General features: G+C 43.6%; 37 non-coding genes across 37 annotated transcripts; all 37 read left to right on the forward strand.

The window, feature by feature from the left end:
- The first annotated feature begins 351 nt into the window (after positions 1–351).
- Positions 352–488, forward strand: LOC135560630 (U4 spliceosomal RNA). Its single transcript, XR_010459129.1, has one exon. It is a non-coding gene; the product is annotated as a U4 spliceosomal RNA (small nuclear RNA).
- Positions 489–890: 402 nt separating this feature from the next.
- LOC135560608 (U4 spliceosomal RNA) lies at positions 891–1,032 on the forward strand. Its single transcript, XR_010459107.1, has one exon. It is a non-coding gene; the product is annotated as a U4 spliceosomal RNA (small nuclear RNA).
- A 589-nt stretch (positions 1,033–1,621) lies between these two features.
- LOC135560631 (U4 spliceosomal RNA) lies at positions 1,622–1,758 on the forward strand. The gene has a single exon (XR_010459130.1). It is a non-coding gene; the product is annotated as a U4 spliceosomal RNA (small nuclear RNA).
- A 402-nt stretch (positions 1,759–2,160) lies between these two features.
- Positions 2,161–2,302, forward strand: LOC135560609 (U4 spliceosomal RNA). The gene has a single exon (XR_010459108.1). It is a non-coding gene; the product is annotated as a U4 spliceosomal RNA (small nuclear RNA).
- A 590-nt stretch (positions 2,303–2,892) lies between these two features.
- On the forward strand, positions 2,893–3,029 carry LOC135560632 (U4 spliceosomal RNA). Its single transcript, XR_010459131.1, has one exon. It is a non-coding gene; the product is annotated as a U4 spliceosomal RNA (small nuclear RNA).
- Positions 3,030–3,431: 402 nt separating this feature from the next.
- LOC135560610 (U4 spliceosomal RNA) lies at positions 3,432–3,573 on the forward strand. Its single transcript, XR_010459109.1, has one exon. It is a non-coding gene; the product is annotated as a U4 spliceosomal RNA (small nuclear RNA).
- Positions 3,574–4,163: 590 nt separating this feature from the next.
- On the forward strand, positions 4,164–4,300 carry LOC135560633 (U4 spliceosomal RNA). Its single transcript, XR_010459132.1, has one exon. It is a non-coding gene; the product is annotated as a U4 spliceosomal RNA (small nuclear RNA).
- A 402-nt stretch (positions 4,301–4,702) lies between these two features.
- Positions 4,703–4,844, forward strand: LOC135560611 (U4 spliceosomal RNA). The gene has a single exon (XR_010459110.1). It is a non-coding gene; the product is annotated as a U4 spliceosomal RNA (small nuclear RNA).
- Positions 4,845–5,434: 590 nt separating this feature from the next.
- Positions 5,435–5,571, forward strand: LOC135560635 (U4 spliceosomal RNA). The gene has a single exon (XR_010459134.1). It is a non-coding gene; the product is annotated as a U4 spliceosomal RNA (small nuclear RNA).
- Positions 5,572–5,973: 402 nt separating this feature from the next.
- Positions 5,974–6,115, forward strand: LOC135560613 (U4 spliceosomal RNA). The gene has a single exon (XR_010459112.1). It is a non-coding gene; the product is annotated as a U4 spliceosomal RNA (small nuclear RNA).
- A 590-nt stretch (positions 6,116–6,705) lies between these two features.
- LOC135560636 (U4 spliceosomal RNA) lies at positions 6,706–6,842 on the forward strand. Its single transcript, XR_010459135.1, has one exon. It is a non-coding gene; the product is annotated as a U4 spliceosomal RNA (small nuclear RNA).
- Positions 6,843–7,244: 402 nt separating this feature from the next.
- On the forward strand, positions 7,245–7,386 carry LOC135560614 (U4 spliceosomal RNA). The gene has a single exon (XR_010459113.1). It is a non-coding gene; the product is annotated as a U4 spliceosomal RNA (small nuclear RNA).
- Positions 7,387–7,975: 589 nt separating this feature from the next.
- LOC135560637 (U4 spliceosomal RNA) lies at positions 7,976–8,112 on the forward strand. The gene has a single exon (XR_010459136.1). It is a non-coding gene; the product is annotated as a U4 spliceosomal RNA (small nuclear RNA).
- Positions 8,113–8,513: 401 nt separating this feature from the next.
- LOC135560615 (U4 spliceosomal RNA) lies at positions 8,514–8,655 on the forward strand. The gene has a single exon (XR_010459114.1). It is a non-coding gene; the product is annotated as a U4 spliceosomal RNA (small nuclear RNA).
- A 1,117-nt stretch (positions 8,656–9,772) lies between these two features.
- On the forward strand, positions 9,773–9,914 carry LOC135560616 (U4 spliceosomal RNA). Its single transcript, XR_010459115.1, has one exon. It is a non-coding gene; the product is annotated as a U4 spliceosomal RNA (small nuclear RNA).
- Positions 9,915–10,502: 588 nt separating this feature from the next.
- On the forward strand, positions 10,503–10,639 carry LOC135560638 (U4 spliceosomal RNA). The gene has a single exon (XR_010459137.1). It is a non-coding gene; the product is annotated as a U4 spliceosomal RNA (small nuclear RNA).
- A 401-nt stretch (positions 10,640–11,040) lies between these two features.
- Positions 11,041–11,182, forward strand: LOC135560617 (U4 spliceosomal RNA). The gene has a single exon (XR_010459116.1). It is a non-coding gene; the product is annotated as a U4 spliceosomal RNA (small nuclear RNA).
- A 588-nt stretch (positions 11,183–11,770) lies between these two features.
- On the forward strand, positions 11,771–11,907 carry LOC135560639 (U4 spliceosomal RNA). The gene has a single exon (XR_010459138.1). It is a non-coding gene; the product is annotated as a U4 spliceosomal RNA (small nuclear RNA).
- A 398-nt stretch (positions 11,908–12,305) lies between these two features.
- LOC135560618 (U4 spliceosomal RNA) lies at positions 12,306–12,447 on the forward strand. The gene has a single exon (XR_010459117.1). It is a non-coding gene; the product is annotated as a U4 spliceosomal RNA (small nuclear RNA).
- Positions 12,448–13,036: 589 nt separating this feature from the next.
- On the forward strand, positions 13,037–13,173 carry LOC135560640 (U4 spliceosomal RNA). Its single transcript, XR_010459139.1, has one exon. It is a non-coding gene; the product is annotated as a U4 spliceosomal RNA (small nuclear RNA).
- Positions 13,174–13,575: 402 nt separating this feature from the next.
- On the forward strand, positions 13,576–13,717 carry LOC135560619 (U4 spliceosomal RNA). Its single transcript, XR_010459118.1, has one exon. It is a non-coding gene; the product is annotated as a U4 spliceosomal RNA (small nuclear RNA).
- A 589-nt stretch (positions 13,718–14,306) lies between these two features.
- LOC135560641 (U4 spliceosomal RNA) lies at positions 14,307–14,443 on the forward strand. The gene has a single exon (XR_010459140.1). It is a non-coding gene; the product is annotated as a U4 spliceosomal RNA (small nuclear RNA).
- A 401-nt stretch (positions 14,444–14,844) lies between these two features.
- LOC135560620 (U4 spliceosomal RNA) lies at positions 14,845–14,986 on the forward strand. The gene has a single exon (XR_010459119.1). It is a non-coding gene; the product is annotated as a U4 spliceosomal RNA (small nuclear RNA).
- Positions 14,987–15,575: 589 nt separating this feature from the next.
- Positions 15,576–15,712, forward strand: LOC135560642 (U4 spliceosomal RNA). Its single transcript, XR_010459141.1, has one exon. It is a non-coding gene; the product is annotated as a U4 spliceosomal RNA (small nuclear RNA).
- A 401-nt stretch (positions 15,713–16,113) lies between these two features.
- On the forward strand, positions 16,114–16,254 carry LOC135560605 (U4 spliceosomal RNA). The gene has a single exon (XR_010459104.1). It is a non-coding gene; the product is annotated as a U4 spliceosomal RNA (small nuclear RNA).
- Positions 16,255–16,845: 591 nt separating this feature from the next.
- LOC135560643 (U4 spliceosomal RNA) lies at positions 16,846–16,982 on the forward strand. Its single transcript, XR_010459142.1, has one exon. It is a non-coding gene; the product is annotated as a U4 spliceosomal RNA (small nuclear RNA).
- Positions 16,983–17,382: 400 nt separating this feature from the next.
- On the forward strand, positions 17,383–17,524 carry LOC135560621 (U4 spliceosomal RNA). Its single transcript, XR_010459120.1, has one exon. It is a non-coding gene; the product is annotated as a U4 spliceosomal RNA (small nuclear RNA).
- A 589-nt stretch (positions 17,525–18,113) lies between these two features.
- LOC135560644 (U4 spliceosomal RNA) lies at positions 18,114–18,250 on the forward strand. Its single transcript, XR_010459143.1, has one exon. It is a non-coding gene; the product is annotated as a U4 spliceosomal RNA (small nuclear RNA).
- A 401-nt stretch (positions 18,251–18,651) lies between these two features.
- On the forward strand, positions 18,652–18,793 carry LOC135560622 (U4 spliceosomal RNA). The gene has a single exon (XR_010459121.1). It is a non-coding gene; the product is annotated as a U4 spliceosomal RNA (small nuclear RNA).
- A 589-nt stretch (positions 18,794–19,382) lies between these two features.
- On the forward strand, positions 19,383–19,519 carry LOC135560646 (U4 spliceosomal RNA). Its single transcript, XR_010459145.1, has one exon. It is a non-coding gene; the product is annotated as a U4 spliceosomal RNA (small nuclear RNA).
- A 401-nt stretch (positions 19,520–19,920) lies between these two features.
- On the forward strand, positions 19,921–20,062 carry LOC135560624 (U4 spliceosomal RNA). Its single transcript, XR_010459123.1, has one exon. It is a non-coding gene; the product is annotated as a U4 spliceosomal RNA (small nuclear RNA).
- A 591-nt stretch (positions 20,063–20,653) lies between these two features.
- Positions 20,654–20,790, forward strand: LOC135560647 (U4 spliceosomal RNA). Its single transcript, XR_010459146.1, has one exon. It is a non-coding gene; the product is annotated as a U4 spliceosomal RNA (small nuclear RNA).
- Positions 20,791–21,192: 402 nt separating this feature from the next.
- LOC135560627 (U4 spliceosomal RNA) lies at positions 21,193–21,333 on the forward strand. Its single transcript, XR_010459126.1, has one exon. It is a non-coding gene; the product is annotated as a U4 spliceosomal RNA (small nuclear RNA).
- A 590-nt stretch (positions 21,334–21,923) lies between these two features.
- Positions 21,924–22,060, forward strand: LOC135560648 (U4 spliceosomal RNA). Its single transcript, XR_010459147.1, has one exon. It is a non-coding gene; the product is annotated as a U4 spliceosomal RNA (small nuclear RNA).
- A 402-nt stretch (positions 22,061–22,462) lies between these two features.
- On the forward strand, positions 22,463–22,604 carry LOC135560625 (U4 spliceosomal RNA). The gene has a single exon (XR_010459124.1). It is a non-coding gene; the product is annotated as a U4 spliceosomal RNA (small nuclear RNA).
- Positions 22,605–23,193: 589 nt separating this feature from the next.
- LOC135560649 (U4 spliceosomal RNA) lies at positions 23,194–23,330 on the forward strand. The gene has a single exon (XR_010459148.1). It is a non-coding gene; the product is annotated as a U4 spliceosomal RNA (small nuclear RNA).
- Positions 23,331–23,731: 401 nt separating this feature from the next.
- Positions 23,732–23,873, forward strand: LOC135560604 (U4 spliceosomal RNA). Its single transcript, XR_010459103.1, has one exon. It is a non-coding gene; the product is annotated as a U4 spliceosomal RNA (small nuclear RNA).
- Positions 23,874–24,550: the final 677 nt, after the last annotated feature.

A 24,550-nucleotide genomic window follows, 5' to 3' on the forward strand; every position in this document is an offset into this window, starting at 1 on the left:
TTGTTCCAAGTGGTACGTTACCCAAAGCCACTTTACCCACTTTGTCTTGCCTCCTCTAGAGGCAGCTATGGCAAGATTTACATGAAAAGGTTTTGGGTTCGACCCCCATTGCAGCTGAGCCAGTGGTGCTGATTACCCAAAGTGATTTGCTCTCGATATTGGTTTTGCCCAGGAAAAAGGGAACATCTATTGAACAAGTACCCCACCTTGCCATTAATTACATGGAATCGAGAATCCACCAGTGTTAGGTAGGGGGCGAACTGCTAGACATACCAATGTAACAACAAATAATACAGTTTGCGGAGAAGCTGTGCGAGATACTGCAAACAGTTTGAATAGCTGAATTCTGAAATTCTATCGCAGTGGCATTATCATAGCCTATGAGGTCCATCCGAGGAGTGGTTATTGTTGGGTGACAACTTAACCCAAAACTCTACATTGGACCGACATGAAATATAGTCAGAAGTAGTCTTGGGGAGAATAGGTTCAGCAACAGGGGGTATTGGTCCACAATTCCAGTATTGCCCCCACACTGCCTCTAATTCTTGCAAGAAGTAAGGTACCCTTAGCCACGTTATACACTTCCACTAGAGGCAGCGGTGGCAAGGTTGAGTTGAAAAGGTTTTGGGTTTGCGACCCATTGCAGCTGAACCAGTGGTGCAGCTTACCCAACATGCTTTGCTCTCGATATTGTTTTTTTACTACTGGAAAAAGGTCACATCTATTGAATAAGTACCCCACCTTGCCATGAATGACATGTAATCAAGAATCCACCAAAGTGGTAGGTAGGGGGCGAACTGCTAGACATTGCAATGTTAAAACACAATATTACCGTTAAAGGAGAAGCTGTGCAAGACACTGTAAACAGTTTTGAGTAGCTGTAATATGCCATTCTTTCGCAGAGGCGATATCGTAGCCTATGAAGTCCATCTGAGGCGTGATTATTGCTGGTTGAAAACTTAACCCAATACCCCGCTTGGGATGACTTGAAATATAGTCAGCCTTGGCAATTTTTGATAGTCTCATGTGAGACTGCTATAAATGTGAAAGAGAAGATAGTGACAAGACCAAACATGGGCTGCATCCAACTCATTTATTCTATAACCCTTTTGATGTTTCAGCTGACAGTTGAACATTATCTTGCAACTAGGTAGAAACAGAAAAAAGGTGTCAGTACTATATGCTGTGTCAGAAGTAGTGTTCGGGAGAATGAACTCAGCAACGGCGGGTTTGGGCCCACAATTTCAGCTTTGCCCCCACACTGCCTCGAATTGTTCCAAGTGGTACGTTACCCAAAGCCACTTTACCCACTTTGTCTTGCCTCCTCTAGAGGCAGCTATGGCAAGATTTACATGAAAAGGTTTTGGGTTCGACCCCATTGCAGCTGAGCCAGTGGTGCTGATTACCCAAAGTGATTTGCTCTCGATATTGGTTTTGCCCAGGAAAAAGGGAACATCTATTGAACAAGTACCCCACCTTGCCATTAATTACATGGAATCGAGAATCCACCAGTGTTAGGTAGGGGGCGAACTGCTAGACATACCAATGTAACAACAAATAATACAGTTTGCGGAGAAGCTGTGCGAGATACTGCAAACAGTTTGAATAGCTGAATTCTGAAATTCTATCGCAGTGGCATTATCATAGCCTATGAGGTCCATCCGAGGAGTGGTTATTGTTGGGTGACAACTTAACCCAAAACTCTACATTGGACCGACATGAAATATAGTCAGAAGTAGTCTTGGGGAGAATAGGTTCAGCAACAGGGGGTATTGGTCCACAATTCCAGTATTGCCCCCACACTGCCTCTAATTCTTGCAAGAAGTAAGGTACCCTTAGCCACGTTATACACTTCCACTAGAGGCAGCGGTGGCAAGGTTGAGTTGAAAAGGTTTTGGGTTTGCGACCCATTGCAGCTGAACCAGTGGTGCAGCTTACCCAACATGCTTTGCTCTCGATATTGTTTTTTTACTACTGGAAAAAGGTCACATCTATTGAATAAGTACCCCACCTTGCCATGAATGACATGTAATCAAGAATCCACCAAAGTGGTAGGTAGGGGGCGAACTGCTAGACATTGCAATGTTAAAACACAATATTACCGTTAAAGGAGAAGCTGTGCAAGACACTGTAAACAGTTTTGAGTAGCTGTAATATGCCATTCTTTCGCAGAGGCGATATCGTAGCCTATGAAGTCCATCTGAGGCGTGATTATTGCTGGTTGAAAACTTAACCCAATACCCCGCTTGGGATGACTTGAAATATAGTCAGCCTTGGCAATTTTTGATAGTCTCATGTGAGACTGCTATAAATGTGAAAGAGAAGATAGTGACAAGACCAAACATGGGCTGCATCCAACTCATTTATTCTATAACCCTTTTGATGTTTCAGCTGACAGTTGAACATTATCTTGCAACTAGGTAGAAACAGAAAAAAGGTGTCAGTACTATATGCTGTGTCAGAAGTAGTGTTCGGGAGAATGAACTCAGCAACGGCGGGTTTGGGCCCACAATTTCAGCTTTGCCCCCACACTGCCTCGAATTGTTCCAAGTGGTACGTTACCCAAAGCCACTTTACCCACTTTGTCTTGCCTCCTCTAGAGGCAGCTATGGCAAGATTTACATGAAAAGGTTTTGGGTTCGACCCCCATTGCAGCTGAGCCAGTGGTGCTGATTACCCAAAGTGATTTGCTCTCGATATTGGTTTTGCCCAGGAAAAAGGGAACATCTATTGAACAAGTACCCCACCTTGCCATTAATTACATGGAATCGAGAATCCACCAGTGTTAGGTAGGGGGCGAACTGCTAGACATACCAATGTAACAACAAATAATACAGTTTGCGGAGAAGCTGTGCGAGATACTGCAAACAGTTTGAATAGCTGAATTCTGAAATTCTATCGCAGTGGCATTATCATAGCCTATGAGGTCCATCCGAGGAGTGGTTATTGTTGGGTGACAACTTAACCCAAAACTCTACATTGGACCGACATGAAATATAGTCAGAAGTAGTCTTGGGGAGAATAGGTTCAGCAACAGGGGGTATTGGTCCACAATTCCAGTATTGCCCCCACACTGCCTCTAATTCTTGCAAGAAGTAAGGTACCCTTAGCCACGTTATACACTTCCACTAGAGGCAGCGGTGGCAAGGTTGAGTTGAAAAGGTTTTGGGTTTGCGACCCATTGCAGCTGAACCAGTGGTGCAGCTTACCCAACATGCTTTGCTCTCGATATTGTTTTTTTACTACTGGAAAAAGGTCACATCTATTGAATAAGTACCCCACCTTGCCATGAATGACATGTAATCAAGAATCCACCAAAGTGGTAGGTAGGGGGCGAACTGCTAGACATTGCAATGTTAAAACACAATATTACCGTTAAAGGAGAAGCTGTGCAAGACACTGTAAACAGTTTTGAGTAGCTGTAATATGCCATTCTTTCGCAGAGGCGATATCGTAGCCTATGAAGTCCATCTGAGGCGTGATTATTGCTGGTTGAAAACTTAACCCAATACCCCGCTTGGGATGACTTGAAATATAGTCAGCCTTGGCAATTTTTGATAGTCTCATGTGAGACTGCTATAAATGTGAAAGAGAAGATAGTGACAAGACCAAACATGGGCTGCATCCAACTCATTTATTCTATAACCCTTTTGATGTTTCAGCTGACAGTTGAACATTATCTTGCAACTAGGTAGAAACAGAAAAAAGGTGTCAGTACTATATGCTGTGTCAGAAGTAGTGTTCGGGAGAATGAACTCAGCAACGGCGGGTTTGGGCCCACAATTTCAGCTTTGCCCCCACACTGCCTCGAATTGTTCCAAGTGGTACGTTACCCAAAGCCACTTTACCCACTTTGTCTTGCCTCCTCTAGAGGCAGCTATGGCAAGATTTACATGAAAAGGTTTTGGGTTCGACCCCCATTGCAGCTGAGCCAGTGGTGCTGATTACCCAAAGTGATTTGCTCTCGATATTGGTTTTGCCCAGGAAAAAGGGAACATCTATTGAACAAGTACCCCACCTTGCCATTAATTACATGGAATCGAGAATCCACCAGTGTTAGGTAGGGGGCGAACTGCTAGACATACCAATGTAACAACAAATAATACAGTTTGCGGAGAAGCTGTGCGAGATACTGCAAACAGTTTGAATAGCTGAATTCTGAAATTCTATCGCAGTGGCATTATCATAGCCTATGAGGTCCATCCGAGGAGTGGTTATTGTTGGGTGACAACTTAACCCAAAACTCTACATTGGACCGACATGAAATATAGTCAGAAGTAGTCTTGGGGAGAATAGGTTCAGCAACAGGGGGTATTGGTCCACAATTCCAGTATTGCCCCCACACTGCCTCTAATTCTTGCAAGAAGTAAGGTACCCTTAGCCACGTTATACACTTCCACTAGAGGCAGCGGTGGCAAGGTTGAGTTGAAAAGGTTTTGGGTTTGCGACCCATTGCAGCTGAACCAGTGGTGCAGCTTACCCAACATGCTTTGCTCTCGATATTGTTTTTTTACTACTGGAAAAAGGTCACATCTATTGAATAAGTACCCCACCTTGCCATGAATGACATGTAATCAAGAATCCACCAAAGTGGTAGGTAGGGGGCGAACTGCTAGACATTGCAATGTTAAAACACAATATTACCGTTAAAGGAGAAGCTGTGCAAGACACTGTAAACAGTTTTGAGTAGCTGTAATATGCCATTCTTTCGCAGAGGCGATATCGTAGCCTATGAAGTCCATCTGAGGCGTGATTATTGCTGGTTGAAAACTTAACCCAATACCCCGCTTGGGATGACTTGAAATATAGTCAGCCTTGGCAATTTTTGATAGTCTCATGTGAGACTGCTATAAATGTGAAAGAGAAGATAGTGACAAGACCAAACATGGGCTGCATCCAACTCATTTATTCTATAACCCTTTTGATGTTTCAGCTGACAGTTGAACATTATCTTGCAACTAGGTAGAAACAGAAAAAAGGTGTCAGTACTATATGCTGTGTCAGAAGTAGTGTTCGGGAGAATGAACTCAGCAACGGCGGGTTTGGGCCCACAATTTCAGCTTTGCCCCCACACTGCCTCGAATTGTTCCAAGTGGTACGTTACCCAAAGCCACTTTACCCACTTTGTCTTGCCTCCTCTAGAGGCAGCTATGGCAAGATTTACATGAAAAGGTTTTGGGTTCGACCCCCATTGCAGCTGAGCCAGTGGTGCTGATTACCCAAAGTGATTTGCTCTCGATATTGGTTTTGCCCAGGAAAAAGGGAACATCTATTGAACAAGTACCCCACCTTGCCATTAATTACATGGAATCGAGAATCCACCAGTGTTAGGTAGGGGGCGAACTGCTAGACATACCAATGTAACAACAAATAATACAGTTTGCGGAGAAGCTGTGCGAGATACTGCAAACAGTTTGAATAGCTGAATTCTGAAATTCTATCGCAGTGGCATTATCATAGCCTATGAGGTCCATCCGAGGAGTGGTTATTGTTGGGTGACAACTTAACCCAAAACTCTACATTGGACCGACATGAAATATAGTCAGAAGTAGTCTTGGGGAGAATAGGTTCAGCAACAGGGGGTATTGGTCCACAATTCCAGTATTGCCCCCACACTGCCTCTAATTCTTGCAAGAAGTAAGGTACCCTTAGCCACGTTATACACTTCCACTAGAGGCAGCGGTGGCAAGGTTGAGTTGAAAAGGTTTTGGGTTTGCGACCCATTGCAGCTGAACCAGTGGTGCAGCTTACCCAACATGCTTTGCTCTCGATATTGTTTTTTTACTACTGGAAAAAGGTCACATCTATTGAATAAGTACCCCACCTTGCCATGAATGACATGTAATCAAGAATCCACCAAAGTGGTAGGTAGGGGGCGAACTGCTAGACATTGCAATGTTAAAACACAATATTACCGTTAAAGGAGAAGCTGTGCAAGACACTGTAAACAGTTTTGAGTAGCTGTAATATGCCATTCTTTCGCAGAGGCGATATCGTAGCCTATGAAGTCCATCTGAGGCGTGATTATTGCTGGTTGAAAACTTAACCCAATACCCCGCTTGGGATGACTTGAAATATAGTCAGCCTTGGCAATTTTTGATAGTCTCATGTGAGACTGCTATAAATGTGAAAGAGAAGATAGTGACAAGACCAAACATGGGCTGCATCCAACTCATTTATTCTATAACCCTTTTGATGTTTCAGCTGACAGTTGAACATTATCTTGCAACTAGGTAGAAACAGAAAAAAGGTGTCAGTACTATATGCTGTGTCAGAAGTAGTGTTCGGGAGAATGAACTCAGCAACGGCGGGTTTGGGCCCACAATTTCAGCTTTGCCCCCACACTGCCTCGAATTGTTCCAAGTGGTACGTTACCCAAAGCCACTTTACCCACTTTGTCTTGCCTCCTCTAGAGGCAGCTATGGCAAGATTTACATGAAAAGGTTTTGGGTTCGACCCCCATTGCAGCTGAGCCAGTGGTGCTGATTACCCAAAGTGATTTGCTCTCGATATTGGTTTTGCCCAGGAAAAAGGGAACATCTATTGAACAAGTACCCCACCTTGCCATTAATTACATGGAATCGAGAATCCACCAGTGTTAGGTAGGGGGCGAACTGCTAGACATACCAATGTAACAACAAATAATACAGTTTGCGGAGAAGCTGTGCGAGATACTGCAAACAGTTTGAATAGCTGAATTCTGAAATTCTATCGCAGTGGCATTATCATAGCCTATGAGGTCCATCCGAGGAGTGGTTATTGTTGGGTGACAACTTAACCCAAAACTCTACATTGGACCGACATGAAATATAGTCAGAAGTAGTCTTGGGGAGAATAGGTTCAGCAACAGGGGGTATTGGTCCACAATTCCAGTATTGCCCCCACACTGCCTCTAATTCTTGCAAGAAGTAAGGTACCCTTAGCCACGTTATACACTTCCACTAGAGGCAGCGGTGGCAAGGTTGAGTTGAAAAGGTTTTGGGTTTGCGACCCATTGCAGCTGAACCAGTGGTGCAGCTTACCCAACATGCTTTGCTCTCGATATTGTTTTTTTACTACTGGAAAAAGGTCACATCTATTGAATAAGTACCCCACCTTGCCATGAATGACATGTAATCAAGAATCCACCAAAGTGGTAGGTAGGGGGCGAACTGCTAGACATTGCAATGTTAAAACACAATATTACCGTTAAAGGAGAAGCTGTGCAAGACACTGTAAACAGTTTTGAGTAGCTGTAATATGCCATTCTTTCGCAGAGGCGATATCGTAGCCTATGAAGTCCATCTGAGGCGTGATTATTGCTGGTTGAAAACTTAACCCAATACCCCGCTTGGGATGACTTGAAATATAGTCAGCCTTGGCAATTTTTGATAGTCTCATGTGAGACTGCTATAAATGTGAAAGAGAAGATAGTGACAAGACCAAACATGGGCTGCATCCAACTCATTTATTCTATAACCCTTTTGATGTTTCAGCTGACAGTTGAACATTATCTTGCAACTAGGTAGAAACAGAAAAAGGTGTCAGTACTATATGCTGTGTCAGAAGTAGTGTTCGGGAGAATGAACTCAGCAACGGCGGGTTTGGGCCCACAATTTCAGCTTTGCCCCCACACTGCCTCGAATTGTTCCAAGTGGTACGTTACCCAAAGCCACTTTACCCACTTTGTCTTGCCTCCTCTAGAGGCAGCTATGGCAAGATTTACATGAAAAGGTTTTGGGTTCGACCCCCATTGCAGCTGAGCCAGTGGTGCTGATTACCCAAAGTGATTTGCTCTCGATATTGGTTTTGCCCAGGAAAAAAGGGAACATCTATTGAACAAGTACCCCACCTTGCCATTAATTACATGGAATCGAGAATCCACCAGTGTTAGGTAGGGGCGAACTGCTAGACATACCAATGTAACAACAAATAATACAGTTTGCGGAGAAGCTGTGCGAGATACTGCAAACAGTTTGAATAGCTGAATTCTGAAATTCTATCGCAGTGGCATTATCATAGCCTATGAGGTCCATCCGAGGAGTGGTTATTGTTGGGTGACAACTTAACCCAAAACTCTACATTGGACCGACATGAAATATAGTCAGAAGTAGTCTTGGGGAGAATAGGTTCAGCAACAGGGGTATTGGTCCACAATTCCAGTATTGCCCCCACACTGCCTCTAATTCTTGCAAGAAGTAAGGTACCCTTAGCCACGTTATACACTTCCACTAGAGGCAGCGGTGGCAAGGTTGAGTTGAAAAGGTTTTGGGTTTGCGACCCATTGCAGCTGAACCAGTGGTGCAGCTTACCCAACATGCTTTGCTCTCGATATTGTTTTTTTACTACTGGAAAAAGGTCACATCTATTGAATAAGTACCCCACCTTGCCATGAATGACATGTAATCAAGAATCCACCAAAGTGGTAGGTAGGGGGCGAACTGCTAGACATTGCAATGTTAAAACACAATATTACCGTTAAAGGAGAAGCTGTGCAAGACACTGTAAACAGTTTTGAGTAGCTGTAATATGCCATTCTTTCGCAGAGGCGATATCGTAGCCTATGAAGTCCATCTGAGGCGTGATTATTGCTGGTTGAAAACTTAACCCAATACCCCGCTTGGGATGACTTGAAATATAGTCAGCCTTGGCAATTTTTGATAGTCTCATGTGAGACTGCTATAAATGTGAAAGAGAAGATAGTGACAAGACCAAACATGGGCTGCATCCAACTCATTTATTCTATAACCCTTTTGATGTTTCAGCTGACAGTTGAACATTATCTTGCAACTAGGTAGAAACAGAAAAAAGGTGTCAGTACTATATGCTGTGTCAGAAGTAGTGTTCGGGAGAATGAACTCAGCAACGGCGGGTTTGGGCCCACAATTTCAGCTTTGCCCCCACACTGCCTCGAATTGTTCCAAGTGGTACGTTACCCAAAGCCACTTTACCCACTTTGTCTTGCCTCCTCTAGAGGCAGCTATGGCAAGATTTACATGAAAAGGTTTTGGGTTCGACCCCCATTGCAGCTGAGCCAGTGGTGCTGATTACCCAAAGTGATTTGCTCTCGATATTGGTTTTGCCCAGGAAAAAGGGAACATCTATTGAACAAGTACCCCACCTTGCCATTAATTACATGGAATCGAGAATCCACCAGTGTTAGGTAAAAACTGCTAGACATACCAATGTAACAACAAATAATACAGTTTGCGGAGAAGCTCGAGATACTGCAAACAGTTTGAATAGCTGAATTCTGAAATTCTATCGCAGTGGCATTATCATAGCCTATGAGGTCCATCCGAGGATGGTTATTGTTGGGTGACAACTTAACCCAAAACTCTACATTGGACCGACATGAAATATAGTCAGAAGTAGTCTTGGGAGAATAGGTTCAGCAACAGGGGTATTGGTCCACAATTCCAGTATTGCCCCCACACTGCCTCTAATTCTTGCAAGAAGTAAGGTACCCTTAGCCACGTTATACACTTCCACTAGAGGCAGCGGTGGCAAGGTTGAGTTGAAAAGGTTTTGGGTTTTGACCCATTGCAGCTGAACCAGTGGTGCAGCTTACCCAACATGCTTTGCTCTCGATATTGTTTTTTTACTACTGGAAAAAGGTCACATCTATTGAATAAGTACCCCACCTTGCCATGAATGACATGTAATCAAGAATCCACCAAAGTGGTAGGTAGGGGGCGAACTGCTAGACATTGCAATGTTAAAACACAATATTACCGTTAAAGGAGAAGCTGTGCAAGACACTGTAAACAGTTTTGAGTAGCTGTAATATGCCATTCTTTCGCAGAGGCGATATCGTAGCCTATGAAGTCCATCTGAGGCGTGATTATTGCTGGTTGAAAACTTAACCCAATACCCCGCTTGGGATGACTTGAAATATAGTCAGCCTTGGCAATTTTTGATAGTCTCATGTGAGACTGCTATAAATGTGAAAGAGAAGATAGTGACAAGACCAAACATGGGCTGCATCCAACTCATTTATTCTATAACCCTTTTGATGTTTCAGCTGACAGTTGAACATTATCTTGCAACTAGGTAGAAACAGAAAAAAGGTGTCAGTACTATATGCTGTGTCAGAAGTAGTGTTCGGGAGAATGAACTCAGCAACGGCGGGTTTGGGCCCACAATTTCAGCTTTGCCCCACACTGCCTCGAATTGTTCCAAGTGGTACGTTACCCAAAGCCACTTTACCCACTTTGTCTTGCCTCCTCTAGAGGCAGCTATGGCAAGATTTACATGAAAAGGTTTTGGGTTCGACCCCATTGCAGCTGAGCCAGTGGTGCTGATTACCCAAAGTGATTTGCTCTCGATATTGGTTTTGCCCAGGAAAAAGGGAACATCTATTGAACAAGTACCCCACCTTGCCATTAATTACATGGAATCGAGAATCCACCAGTGTTAGGTAGGGGGCGAACTGCTAGACATACCAATGTAACAACAAATAATACAGTTTGCGGAGAAGCTGTGCGAGATACTGCAAACAGTTTGAATAGCTGAATTCTGAAATTCTATCGCAGTGGCATTATCATAGCCTATGAGGTCCATCCGAGGAGTGGTTATTGTTGGGTGACAACTTAACCCAAAACTCTACATTGGACCGACATGAAATATAGTCAGAAGTAGTCTTGGGGAGAATAGGTTCAGCAACAGGGGTATTGGTCCACAATTCCAGTATTGCCCCCACACTGCCTCTAATTCTTGCAAGAAGTAAGGTACCCTTAGCCACGTTATACACTTCCACTAGAGGCAGCGGTGGCAAGGTTGAGTTGAAAAGGTTTTGGGTTTGCGACCCATTGCAGCTGAACCAGTGGTGCAGCTTACCCAACATGCTTTGCTCTCGATATTGTTTTTTTACTACTGGAAAAAGGTCACATCTATTGAATAAGTACCCCACCTTGCCATGAATGACATGTAATCAAGAATCCACCAAAGTGGTAGGTAGGGGGCGAACTGCTAGACATTGCAATGTTAAAACACAATATTACCGTTAAAGGAGAAGCTGTGCAAGACACTGTAAACAGTTTTGAGTAGCTGTAATATGCCATTCTTTCGCAGAGGCGATATCGTAGCCTATGAAGTCCATCTGAGGCGTGATTATTGCTGGTTGAAAACTTAACCCAATACCCCGCTTGGGATGACTTGAAATATAGTCAGCCTTGGCAATTTTTGATAGTCTCATGTGAGACTGCTATAAATGTGAAAGAGAAGATAGTGACAAGACCAAACATGGGCTGCATCCAACTCATTTATTCTATAACCCTTTTGATGTTTCAGCTGACAGTTGAACATTATCTTGCAACTAGGTAGAAACAGAAAAAAGGTGTCAGTACTATATGCTGTGTCAGAAGTAGTGTTCGGGAGAATGAACTCAGCAACGCGGGTTTGGGCCCACAATTTCAGCTTTGCCCCACACTGCCTCGAATTGTTCCAAGTAGTACGTTACCCAAAGCCACTTTACCCACTTTGTCTTGCCTCCTCTAGAGGCAGCTATGGCAAGATTTACATGAAAAGGTTTTGGGTTCGACCCCCATTGCAGCTGAGCCAGTGGTGCTGATTACCCAAAGTGATTTGCTCTCGATATTGGTTTTGCCCAGGAAAAAGGGAACATCTATTGAACAAGTACCCCACCTTGCCATTAATTACATGGAATCGAGAATCCACCAGTGTTAGGTAGGGGGCGAACTGCTAGACATACCAATGTAACAACAAATAATACAGTTTGCGGAGAAGCTGTGCGAGATACTGCAAACAGTTTGAATAGCTGAATTCTGAAATTCTATCGCAGTGGCATTATCATAGCCTATGAGGTCCATCCGAGGAGTGGTTATTGTTGGGTGACAACTTAACCCAAAACTCTACATTGGACCGACATGAAATATAGTCAGAAGTAGTCTTGGGGAGAATAGGTTCAGCAACAGGGGTATTGGTCCACAATTCCAGTATTGCCCCCACACTGCCTCTAATTCTTGCAAGAAGTAAGGTACCCTTAGCCACGTTATACACTTCCACTAGAGGCAGCGGTGGCAAGGTTGAGTTGAAAAGGTTTTGGGTTTGCGACCCATTGCAGCTGAACCAGTGGTGCAGCTTACCCAACATGCTTTGCTCTCGATATTGTTTTTTTACTACTGGAAAAAGGTCACATCTATTGAATAAGTACCCCACCTTGCCATGAATGACATGTAATCAAGAATCCACCAAAGTGGTAGGGGGGCGAACTGCTAGACATTGCAATGTTAAAACACAATATTACCGTTAAAGGAGAAGCTGTGCAAGACACTGTAAACAGTTTTGAGTAGCTGTAATATGCCATTCTTTCGCAGAGGCGATATCGTAGCCTATGAAGTCCATCTGAGGCGTGATTATTGCTGGTTGAAAACTTAACCCAATACCCCGCTTGGGATGACTTGAAATATAGTCAGCCTTGGCAATTTTTGATAGTCTCATGTGAGACTGCTATAAATGTGAAAGAGAAGATAGTGACAAGACCAAACATGGGCTGCATCCAACTCATTTATTCTATAACCCTTTTGATGTTTCAGCTGACAGTTGAACATTATCTTGCAACTAGGTAGAAACAGAAAAAGGTGTCAGTACTATATGCTGTGTCAGAAGTAGTGTTCGGGAGAATGAACTCAGCAACGGCGGGTTTGGGCCCACAATTTCAGCTTTGCCCCCACACTGCCTCGAATTGTTCCAAGTGGTACGTTACCCAAAGCCACTTTACCCACTTTGTCTTGCCTCCTCTAGAGGCAGCTATGGCAAGATTTACATGAAAAGGTTTTGGGTTCGACCCCCATTGCAGCTGAGCCAGTGGTGCTGATTACCCAAAGTGATTTGCTCTCGATATTGGTTTTGCCCAGGAAAAAGGGAACATCTATTGAACAAGTACCCCACCTTGCCATTAATTACATGGAATCGAGAATCCACCAGTGTTAGGTAGGGGGCGAACTGCTAGACATACCAATGTAACAACAAATAATACAGTTTGCGGAGAAGCTGTGCGAGATACTGCAAACAGTTTGAATAGCTGAATTCTGAAATTCTATCGCAGTGGCATTATCATAGCCTATGAGGTCCATCCGAGGAGTGGTTATTGTTGGGTGACAACTTAACCCAAAACTCTACATTGGACCGACATGAAATATAGTCAGAAGTAGTCTTGGGGAGAATAGGTTCAGCAACAGGGGGTATTGGTCCACAATTCCAGTATTGCCCCCACACTGCCTCTAATTCTTGCAAGAAGTAAGGTACCCTTAGCCACGTTATACACTTCCACTAGAGGCAGCGGTGGCAAGGTTGAGTTGAAAAGGTTTTGGGTTTGCGACCCATTGCAGCTGAACCAGTGGTGCAGCTTACCCAACATGCTTTGCTCTCGATATTGTTTTTTTACTACTGGAAAAAGGTCACATCTATTGAATAAGTACCCCACCTTGCCATGAATGACATGTAATCAAGAATCCACCAAAGTGGTAGGTAGGGGGCGAACTGCTAGACATTGCAATGTTAAAACACAATATTACCGTTAAAGGAGAAGCTGTGCAAGACACTGTAAACAGTTTTGAGTAGCTGTAATATGCCATTCTTTCGCAGAGGCGATATCGTAGCCTATGAAGTCCATCTGAGGCGTGATTATTGCTGGTTGAAAACTTAACCCAATACCCCGCTTGGGATGACTTGAAATATAGTCAGCCTTGGCAATTTTTGATAGTCTCATGTGAGACTGCTATAAATGTGAAAGAGAAGATAGTGACAAGACCAAACATGGGCTGCATCCAACTCATTTATTCTATAACCCTTTTGATGTTTCAGCTGACAGTTGAACATTATCTTGCAACTAGGTAGAAACAGAAAAAAGGTGTCAGTACTATATGCTGTGTCAGAAGTAGTGTTCGGGAGAATGAACTCAGCAACGGCGGGTTTGGGCCCACAATTTCAGCTTTGCCCCACACTGCCTCGAATTGTTCCAAGTAGTACGTTACCCAAAGCCACTTTACCCACTTTGTCTTGCCTCCTCTAGAGGCAGCTATGGCAAGATTTACATGAAAAGGTTTTGGGTTCGACCCCCATTGCAGCTGAGCCAGTGGTGCTGATTACCCAAAGTGATTTGCTCTCGATATTGGTTTTGCCCAGGAAAAAGGGAACATCTATTGAACAAGTACCCCACCTTGCCATTAATTACATGGAATCGAGAATCCACCAGTGTTAGGTAGGGGGCGAACTGCTAGACATACCAATGTAACAACAAATAATACAGTTTGCGGAGAAGCTGTGCGAGATACTGCAAACAGTTTGAATAGCTGAATTCTGAAATTCTATCGCAGTGGCATTATCATAGCCTATGAGGTCCATCCGAGGAGTGGTTATTGTTGGGTGACAACTTAACCCAAAACTCTACATTGGACCGACATGAAATATAGTCAGAAGTAGTCTTGGGGAGAATAGGTTCAGCAACAGGGGTATTGGTCCACAATTCCAGTATTGCCCCCACACTGCCTCTAATTCTTGCAAGAAGTAAGGTACCCTTAGCCACGTTATACACTTCCACTAGAGGCAGCGGTGGCAAGGTTGAGTTGAAAAGGTTTTGGGTTTGCGACCCATTGCAGCTGAACCAGTGGTGCAGCTTACCCAACATGCTTTGCTCTCGATATTGTTTTTTTACTACTGGAAAAAGGTCACATCTATTGAATAAGTACCCCACCTTGCCATGAATGACATGTAATCAAGAATCCACCAAAGTGGTAGGTAGGGGGCGAACTGCTAGACATTGCAATGTTAAAACACAATATTACCGTTAAAGGAGAAGCTGTGCAAGACACTGTAAACAGTTTTGAGTAGCTGTAATATGCCATTCTTTCGCAGAGGCGATATCGTAGCCTATGAAGTCCATCTGAGGCGTGATTATTGCTGGTTGAAAACTTAACCCAATACCCCGCTTGGGATGACTTGAAATATAGTCAGCCTTGGCAATTTTTGATAGTCTCATGTGAGACTGCTATAAATGTGAAAGAGAAGATAGTGACAAGACCAAACATGGGCTGCATCCAACTCATTTATTCTATAACCCTTTTGATGTTTCAGCTGACAGTTGAACATTATCTTGCAACTAGGTAGAAACAGAAAAAGGTGTCAGTACTATATGCTGTGTCAGAAGTAGTGTTCGGGAGAATGAACTCAGCAACGGCGGGTTTGGGCCCACAATTTCAGCTTTGCCCCCACACTGCCTCGAATTGTTCCAAGTAGTACGTTACCCAAAGCCACTTTACCCACTTTGTCTTGCCTCCTCTAGAGGCAGCTATGGCAAGATTTACATGAAAAGGTTTTGGGTTCGACCCCATTGCAGCTGAGCCAGTGGTGCTGATTACCCAAAGTGATTTGCTCTCGATATTGGTTTTGCCCAGGAAAAAAGGGAACATCTATTGAACAAGTACCCCACCTTGCCATTAATTACATGGAATCGAGAATCCACCAGTGTTAGGTAGGGGGCGAACTGCTAGACATACCAATGTAACAACAAATAATACAGTTTGCGGAGAAGCTGTGCGAGATACTGCAAACAGTTTGAATAGCTGAATTCTGAAATTCTATCGCAGTGGCATTATCATAGCCTATGAGGTCCATCCGAGGAGTGGTTATTGTTGGGTGACAACTTAACCCAAAACTCTACATTGGACCGACATGAAATATAGTCAGAAGTAGTCTTGGGGAGAATAGGTTCAGCAACAGGGGTATTGGTCCACAATTCCAGTATTGCCCCCACACTGCCTCTAATTCTTGCAAGAAGTAAGGTACCCTTAGCCACGTTATACACTTCCACTAGAGGCAGCGGTGGCAAGGTTGAGTTGAAAAGGTTTTGGGTTTGCGACCCATTGCAGCTGAACCAGTGGTGCAGCTTACCCAACATGCTTTGCTCTCGATATTGTTTTTTTACTACTGGAAAAAGGTCACATCTATTGAATAAGTACCCCACCTTGCCATGAATGACATGTAATCAAGAATCCACCAAAGTGGTAGGTAGGGGGCGAACTGCTAGACATTGCAATGTTAAAACACAATATTACCGTTAAAGGAGAAGCTGTGCAAGACACTGTAAACAGTTTTGAGTAGCTGTAATATGCCATTCTTTCGCAGAGGCGATATCGTAGCCTATGAAGTCCATCTGAGGCGTGATTATTGCTGGTTGAAAACTTAACCCAATACCCGCTTGGGATGACTTGAAATATAGTCAGCCTTGGCAATTTTTGATAGTCTCATGTGAGACTGCTATAAATGTGAAAGAGAAGATAGTGACAAGACCAAACATGGGCTGCATCCAACTCATTTATTCTATAACCCTTTTGATGTTTCAGCTGACAGTTGAACATTATCTTGCAACTAGGTAGAAACAGAAAAAAGGTGTCAGTACTATATGCTGTGTCAGAAGTAGTGTTCGGGAGAATGAACTCAGCAACCGCGGGTTTGGGCCCACAATTTCAGCTTTGCCCCCACACTGCCTCGAATTGTTCCAAGTAGTACGTTACCCAAAGCCACTTTACCCACTTTGTCTTGCCTCCTCTAGAGGCAGCTATGGCAAGATTTACATGAAAAGGTTTTGGGTTCGACCCCCATTGCAGCTGAGCCAGTGGTGCTGATTACCCAAAGTGATTTGCTCTCGATATTGGTTTTGCCCAGGAAAAAAGGGAACATCTATTGAACAAGTACCCCACCTTGCCATTAATTACATGGAATCGAGAATCCACCAGTGTTAGGTAGGGGGCGAACTGCTAGACATACCAATGTAACAACAAATAATACAGTTTGCGGAGAAGCTGTGCGAGATACTGCAAACAGTTTGAATAGCTGAATTCTGAAATTCTATCGCAGTGGCATTATCATAGCCTATGAGGTCCATCCGAGGAGTGGTTATTGTTGGGTGACAACTTAACCCAAAACTCTACATTGGACCGACATGAAATATAGTCAGAAGTAGTCTTGGGGAGAATAGGTTCAGCAACAGGGGGTATTGGTCCACAATTCCAGTATTGCCCCACACTGCCTCTAATTCTTGCAAGAAGTAAGGTACCCTTAGCCACGTTATACACTTCCACTAGAGGCAGCGGTGGCAAGGTTGAGTTGAAAAGGTTTTGGGTTTGCGACCCATTGCAGCTGAACCAGTGGTGCAGCTTACCCAACATGCTTTGCTCTCGATATTGTTTTTTACTACTGGAAAAAGGTCACATCTATTGAATAAGTACCCCACCTTGCCATGAATGACATGTAATCAAGAATCCACCAAAGTGGTAGGTAGGGGGCGAACTGCTAGACATTGCAATGTTAAAACACAATATTACCGTTAAAGGAGAAGCTGTGCAAGACACTGTAAACAGTTTTGAGTAGCTGTAATATGCCATTCTTTCGCAGAGGCGATATCGTAGCCTATGAAGTCCATCTGAGGCGTGATTATTGCTGGTTGAAAACTTAACCCAATACCCCGCTTGGGATGACTTGAAATATAGTCAGCCTTGGCAATTTTTGATAGTCTCATGTGAGACTGCTATAAATGTGAAAGAGAAGATAGTGACAAGACCAAACATGGGCTGCATCCAACTCATTTATTCTATAACCCTTTTGATGTTTCAGCTGACAGTTGAACATTATCTTGCAACTAGGTAGAAACAGAAAAAGGTGTCAGTACTATATGCTGTGTCAGAAGTAGTGTTCGGGAGAATGAACTCAGCAACGGCGGGTTTGGGCCCACAATTTCAGCTTTGCCCCCACACTGCCTCGAATTGTTCCAAGTAGTACGTTACCCAAAGCCACTTTACCCACTTTGTCTTGCCTCCTCTAGAGGCAGCTATGGCAAGATTTACATGAAAAGGTTTTGGGTTCGACCCCATTGCAGCTGAGCCAGTGGTGCTGATTACCCAAAGTGATTTGCTCTCGATATTGGTTTTGCCCAGGAAAAAAGGGAACATCTATTGAACAAGTACCCCACCTTGCCATTAATTACATGGAATCGAGAATCCACCAGTGTTAGGTAGGGGGCGAACTGCTAGACATACCAATGTAACAACAAATAATACAGTTTGCGGAGAAGCTGTGCGAGATACTGCAAACAGTTTGAATAGCTGAATTCTGAAATTCTATCGCAGTGGCATTATCATAGCCTATGAGGTCCATCCGAGGAGTGGTTATTGTTGGGTGACAACTTAACCCAAAACTCTACATTGGACCGACATGAAATATAGTCAGAAGTAGTCTTGGGGAGAATAGGTTCAGCAACAGGGGTATTGGTCCACAATTCCAGTATTGCCCCCACACTGCCTCTAATTCTTGCAAGAAGTAAGGTACCCTTAGCCACGTTATACACTTCCACTAGAGGCAGCGGTGGCAAGGTTGAGTTGAAAAGGTTTTGGGTTTGCGACCCATTGCAGCTGAACCAGTGGTGCAGCTTACCCAACATGCTTTGCTCTCGATATTGTTTTTTTACTACTGGAAAAAGGTCACATCTATTGAATAAGTACCCCACCTTGCCATGAATGACATGTAATCAAGAATCCACCAAAGTGGTAGGTAGGGGGCGAACTGCTAGACATTGCAATGTTAAAACACAATATTACCGTTAAAGGAGAAGCTGTGCAAGACACTGTAAACAGTTTTGAGTAGCTGTAATATGCCATTCTTTCGCAGAGGCGATATCGTAGCCTATGAAGTCCATCTGAGGCGTGATTATTGCTGGTTGAAAACTTAACCCAATACCCCGCTTGGGATGACTTGAAATATAGTCAGCCTTGGCAATTTTTGATAGTCTCATGTGAGACTGCTATAAATGTGAAAGAGAAGATAGTGACAAGACCAAACATGGGCTGCATCCAACTCATTTATTCTATAACCCTTTTGATGTTTCAGCTGACAGTTGAACATTATCTTGCAACTAGGTAGAAACAGAAAAAAGGTGTCAGTACTATATGCTGTGTCAGAAGTAGTGTTCGGGAGAATGAACTCAGCAACGGCGGGTTTGGGCCCACAATTTCAGCTTTGCCCCCACACTGCCTCGAATTGTTCCAAGTGGTACGTTACCCAAAGCCACTTTACCCACTTTGTCTTGCCTCCTCTAGAGGCAGCTATGGCAAGATTTACATGAAAAGGTTTTGGGTTCGACCCCATTGCAGCTGAGCCAGTGGTGCTGATTACCCAAAGTGATTTGCTCTCGATATTGGTTTTGCCCAGGAAAAAGGGAACATCTATTGAACAAGTACCCCACCTTGCCATTAATTACATGGAATCGAGAATCCACCAGTGTTAGGTAGGGGGCGAACTGCTAGACATACCAATGTAACAACAAATAATACAGTTTGCGGAGAAGCTGTGCGAGATACTGCAAACAGTTTGAATAGCTGAATTCTGAAATTCTATCGCAGTGGCATTATCATAGCCTATGAGGTCCATCCGAGGAGTGGTTATTGTTGGGTGACAACTTAACCCAAAACTCTACATTGGACCGACATGAAATATAGTCAGAAGTAGTCTTGGGGAGAATAGGTTCAGCAACAGGGGTATTGGTCCACAATTCCAGTATTGCCCCCACACTGCCTCTAATTCTTGCAAGAAGTAAGGTACCCTTAGCCACGTTATACACTTCCACTAGAGGCAGCGGTGGCAAGGTTGAGTTGAAAAGGTTTTGGGTTTGCGACCCATTGCAGCTGAACCAGTGGTGCAGCTTACCCAACATGCTTTGCTCTCGATATTGTTTTTTTACTACTGGAAAAAGGTCACATCTATTGAATAAGTACCCCACCTTGCCATGAATGACATGTAATCAAGAATCCACCAAAGTGGTAGGTAGGGGGCGAACTGCTAGACATTGCAATGTTAAAACACAATATTACCGTTAAAGGAGAAGCTGTGCAAGACACTGTAAACAGTTTTGAGTAGCTGTAATATGCCATTCTTTCGCAGAGGCGATATCGTAGCCTATGAAGTCCATCTGAGGCGTGATTATTGCTGGTTGAAAACTTAACCCAATACCCCGCTTGGGATGACTTGAAATATAGTCAGCCTTGGCAATTTTTGATAGTCTCATGTGAGACTGCTATAAATGTGAAAGAGAAGATAGTGACAAGACCAAACATGGGCTGCATCCAACTCATTTATTCTATAACCCTTTTGATGTTTCAGCTGACAGTTGAACATTATCTTGCAACTAGGTAGAAACAGAAAAAAGGTGTCAGTACTATATGCTGTGTCAGAAGTAGTGTTCGGGAGAATGAACTCAGCAACGGCGGGTTTGGGCCCACAATTTCAGCTTTGCCCCCACACTGCCTCGAATTGTTCCAAGTGGTACGTTACCCAAAGCCACTTTACCCACTTTGTCTTGCCTCCTCTAGAGGCAGCTATGGCAAGATTTACATGAAAAGGTTTTGGGTTCGACCCCCATTGCAGCTGAGCCAGTGGTGCTGATTACCCAAAGTGATTTGCTCTCGATATTGGTTTTGCCCAGGAAAAAAGGGAACATCTATTGAACAAGTACCCCACCTTGCCATTAATTACATGGAATCGAGAATCCACCAGTGTTAGGTAGGGGGCGAACTGCTAGACATACCAATGTAACAACAAATAATACAGTTTGCGGAGAAGCTGTGCGAGATACTGCAAACAGTTTGAATAGCTGAATTCTGAAATTCTATCGCAGTGGCATTATCATAGCCTATGAGGTCCATCCGAGGAGTGGTTATTGTTGGGTGACAACTTAACCCAAAACTCTACATTGGACCGACATGAAATATAGTCAGAAGTAGTCTTGGGGAGAATAGGTTCAGCAACAGGGGGTATTGGTCCACAATTCCAGTATTGCCCCCACACTGCCTCTAATTCTTGCAAGAAGTAAGGTACCCTTAGCCACGTTATACACTTCCACTAGAGGCAGCGGTGGCAAGGTTGAGTTGAAAAGGTTTTGGGTTTGCGACCCATTGCAGCTGAACCAGTGGTGCAGCTTACCCAACATGCTTTGCTCTCGATATTGTTTTTTTACTACTGGAAAAAGGTCACATCTATTGAATAAGTACCCCACCTTGCCATGAATGACATGTAATCAAGAATCCACCAAAGTGGTAGGTAGGGGGCGAACTGCTAGACATTGCAATGTTAAAACACAATATTACCGTTAAAGGAGAAGCTGTGCAAGACACTGTAAACAGTTTTGAGTAGCTGTAATATGCCATTCTTTCGCAGAGGCGATATCGTAGCCTATGAAGTCCATCTGAGGCGTGATTATTGCTGGTTGAAAACTTAACCCAATACCCCGCTTGGGATGACTTGAAATATAGTCAGCCTTGGCAATTTTGATAGTCTCATGTGAGACTGCTATAAATGTGAAAGAGAAGATAGTGACAAGACCAAACATGGGCTGCATCCAACTCATTTATTCTATAACCCTTTTGATGTTTCAGCTGACAGTTGAACATTATCTTGCAACTAGGTAGAAACAGAAAAAAGGTGTCAGTACTATATGCTGTGTCAGAAGTAGTGTTCGGGAGAATGAACTCAGCAACCGCGGGTTTGGGCCCACAATTTCAGCTTTGCCCCACACTGCCTCGAATTGTTCCAAGTAGTACGTTACCCAAAGCCACTTTACCCACTTTGTCTTGCCTCCTCTAGAGGCAGCTATGGCAAGATTTACATGAAAAGGTTTTGGGTTCGACCCCCATTGCAGCTGAGCCAGTGGTGCTGATTACCCAAAGTGATTTGCTCTCGATATTGGTTTTGCCCAGGAAAAAAGGGAACATCTATTGAACAAGTACCCCACCTTGCCATTAATTACATGGAATCGAGAATCCACCAGTGTTAGGTAGGGGGCGAACTGCTAGACATACCAATGTAACAACAAATAATACAGTTTGCGGAGAAGCTGTGCGAGATACTGCAAACAGTTTGAATAGCTGAATTCTGAAATTCTATCGCAGTGGCATTATCATAGCCTATGAGGTCCATCCGAGGAGTGGTTATTGTTGGGTGACAACTTAACCCAAAACTCTACATTGGACCGACATGAAATATAGTCAGAAGTAGTCTTGGGGAGAATAGGTTCAGCAACAGGGGGTATTGGTCCACAATTCCAGTATTGCCCCCACACTGCCTCTAATTCTTGCAAGAAGTAAGGTACCCTTAGCCACGTTATACACTTCCACTAGAGGCAGCGGTGGCAAGGTTGAGTTGAAAAGGTTTTGGGTTTGCGACCCATTGCAGCTGAACCAGTGGTGCAGCTTACCCAACATGCTTTGCTCTCGATATTGTTTTTTTACTACTGGAAAAAGGTCACATCTATTGAATAAGTACCCCACCTTGCCATGAATGACATGTAATCAAGAATCCACCAAAGTGGTAGGTAGGGGGCGAACTGCTAGACATTGCAATGTTAAAACACAATATTACCGTTAAAGGAGAAGCTGTGCAAGACACTGTAAACAGTTTTGAGTAGCTGTAATATGCCATTCTTTCGCAGAGGCGATATCGTAGCCTATGAAGTCCATCTGAGGCGTGATTATTGCTGGTTGAAAACTTAACCCAATACCCCGCTTGGGATGACTTGAAATATAGTCAGCCTTGGCAATTTTTGATAGTCTCATGTGAGACTGCTATAAATGTGAAAGAGAAGATAGTGACAAGACCAAACATGGGCTGCATCCAACTCATTTATTCTATAACCCTTTTGATGTTTCAGCTGACAGTTCAACATTATCTTGCAACTAGGTAGAAACAGAAAAAAGGTGTCAGTACTATATGCTGTGTCAGAAGTAGTGTTCGGGAGAATGAACTCAGCAACCGCGGGTTTGGGCCCACAATTTCAGCTTTGCCCCCACACTGCCTCGAATTGTTCCAAGTAGTACGTTACCCAAAGCCACTTTACCCACTTTGTCTTGCCTCCTCTAGAGGCAGCTATGGCAAGATTTACATGAAAAGGTTTTGGGTTCGACCCCATTGCAGCTGAGCCAGTGGTGCTGATTACCCAAAGTGATTTGCTCTCGATATTGGTTTTGCCCAGGAAAAAGGGAACATCTATTGAACAAGTACCCCACCTTGCCATTAATTACATGGAATCGAGAATCCACCAGTGTTAGGTAGGGGGCGAACTGCTAGACATACCAATGTAACAACAAATAATACAGTTTGCGGAGAAGCTGTGCGAGATACTGCAAACAGTTTGAATAGCTGAATTCTGAAATTCTATCGCAGTGGCATTATCATAGCCTATGAGGTCCATCCGAGGAGTGGTTATTGTTGGGTGACAACTTAACCCAAAACTCTACATTGGACCGACATGAAATATAGTCAGAAGTAGTCTTGGGGAGAATAGGTTCAGCAACAGGGGTATTGGTCCACAATTCCAGTATTGCCCCCACACTGCCTCTAATTCTTGCAAGAAGTAAGGTACCCTTAGCCACGTTATACACTTCCACTAGAGGCAGCGGTGGCAAGGTTGAGTTGAAAAGGTTTTGGGTTTGCGACCCATTGCAGCTGAACCAGTGGTGCAGCTTACCCAACATGCTTTGCTCTCGATATTGTTTTTTTACTACTGGAAAAAGGTCACATCTATTGAATAAGTACCCCACCTTGCCATGAATGACATGTAATCAAGAATCCACCAAAGTGGTAGGTAGGGGGCGAACTGCTAGACATTGCAATGTTAAAACACAATATTACCGTTAAAGGAGAAGCTGTGCAAGACACTGTAAACAGTTTTGAGTAGCTGTAATATGCCATTCTTTCGCAGAGGCGATATCGTAGCCTATGAAGTCCATCTGAGGCGTGATTATTGCTGGTTGAAAACTTAACCCAATACCCCGCTTGGGATGACTTGAAATATAGTCATCCTTGGCAATTTTTGATAGTCTCATGTGAGACTGCTATAAATGTGAAAGAGAAGATAGTGACAAGACCAAACATGGGCTGCATCCAACTCATTTATTCTATAATAACCCTTTTGATGTTTCAGCTGACAGTTGAACATTATCTTGCAACTAGGTAGAAACAGAAAAAAGATCTTGCCTCCTCTAGAGGCAGCTATGGCAAGATTTACATGAAAAGGTTTTGGGTTCAACCCCCTTTGCAACTGAGCCAGTGGTGCTGAATACCCAAAGTGCTTTGTTCTAGATATATATATAGGAAGTCAGTCGGGTTCTCAACTTACTGTTACTTGGGATAATAGAATACACAATGTGCAATTTCAAAATTAGGTTTTTCCTCTTGTCATGTCAATCACTGACAGTCACTCAATTAACCCATGTCAGCTAACATTTTATACATTGCCAGATAAATTAATCTAGCCGGCTATCTAAACATTGTGTTAATCATGGCCGAATTACTGACCGGTATGTAAGGCATGTGCCTAGGGGACCCCCATTGATTTTGTTATTCACTCTCAATCAGATATCACATGAACGTGGCCTTAGTCATGGGAAAATGTGTAGAATTGCAGGAAATTAGCTATAAAACTGAAAAGTGTTCAGGCTATCTCTTTGCAAAATGTGTAGAACTGCGGGTAAATTAACTTTAAAATGGCAAATTATTCTCTCAATCC

The sequence above is a fragment of the Oncorhynchus nerka genome, linkage group LG15 (genome assembly GCF_034236695.1).
Source record: "Oncorhynchus nerka isolate Pitt River linkage group LG15, Oner_Uvic_2.0, whole genome shotgun sequence".
NCBI lineage: Eukaryota > Metazoa > Chordata > Actinopteri > Salmoniformes > Salmonidae > Oncorhynchus > Oncorhynchus nerka.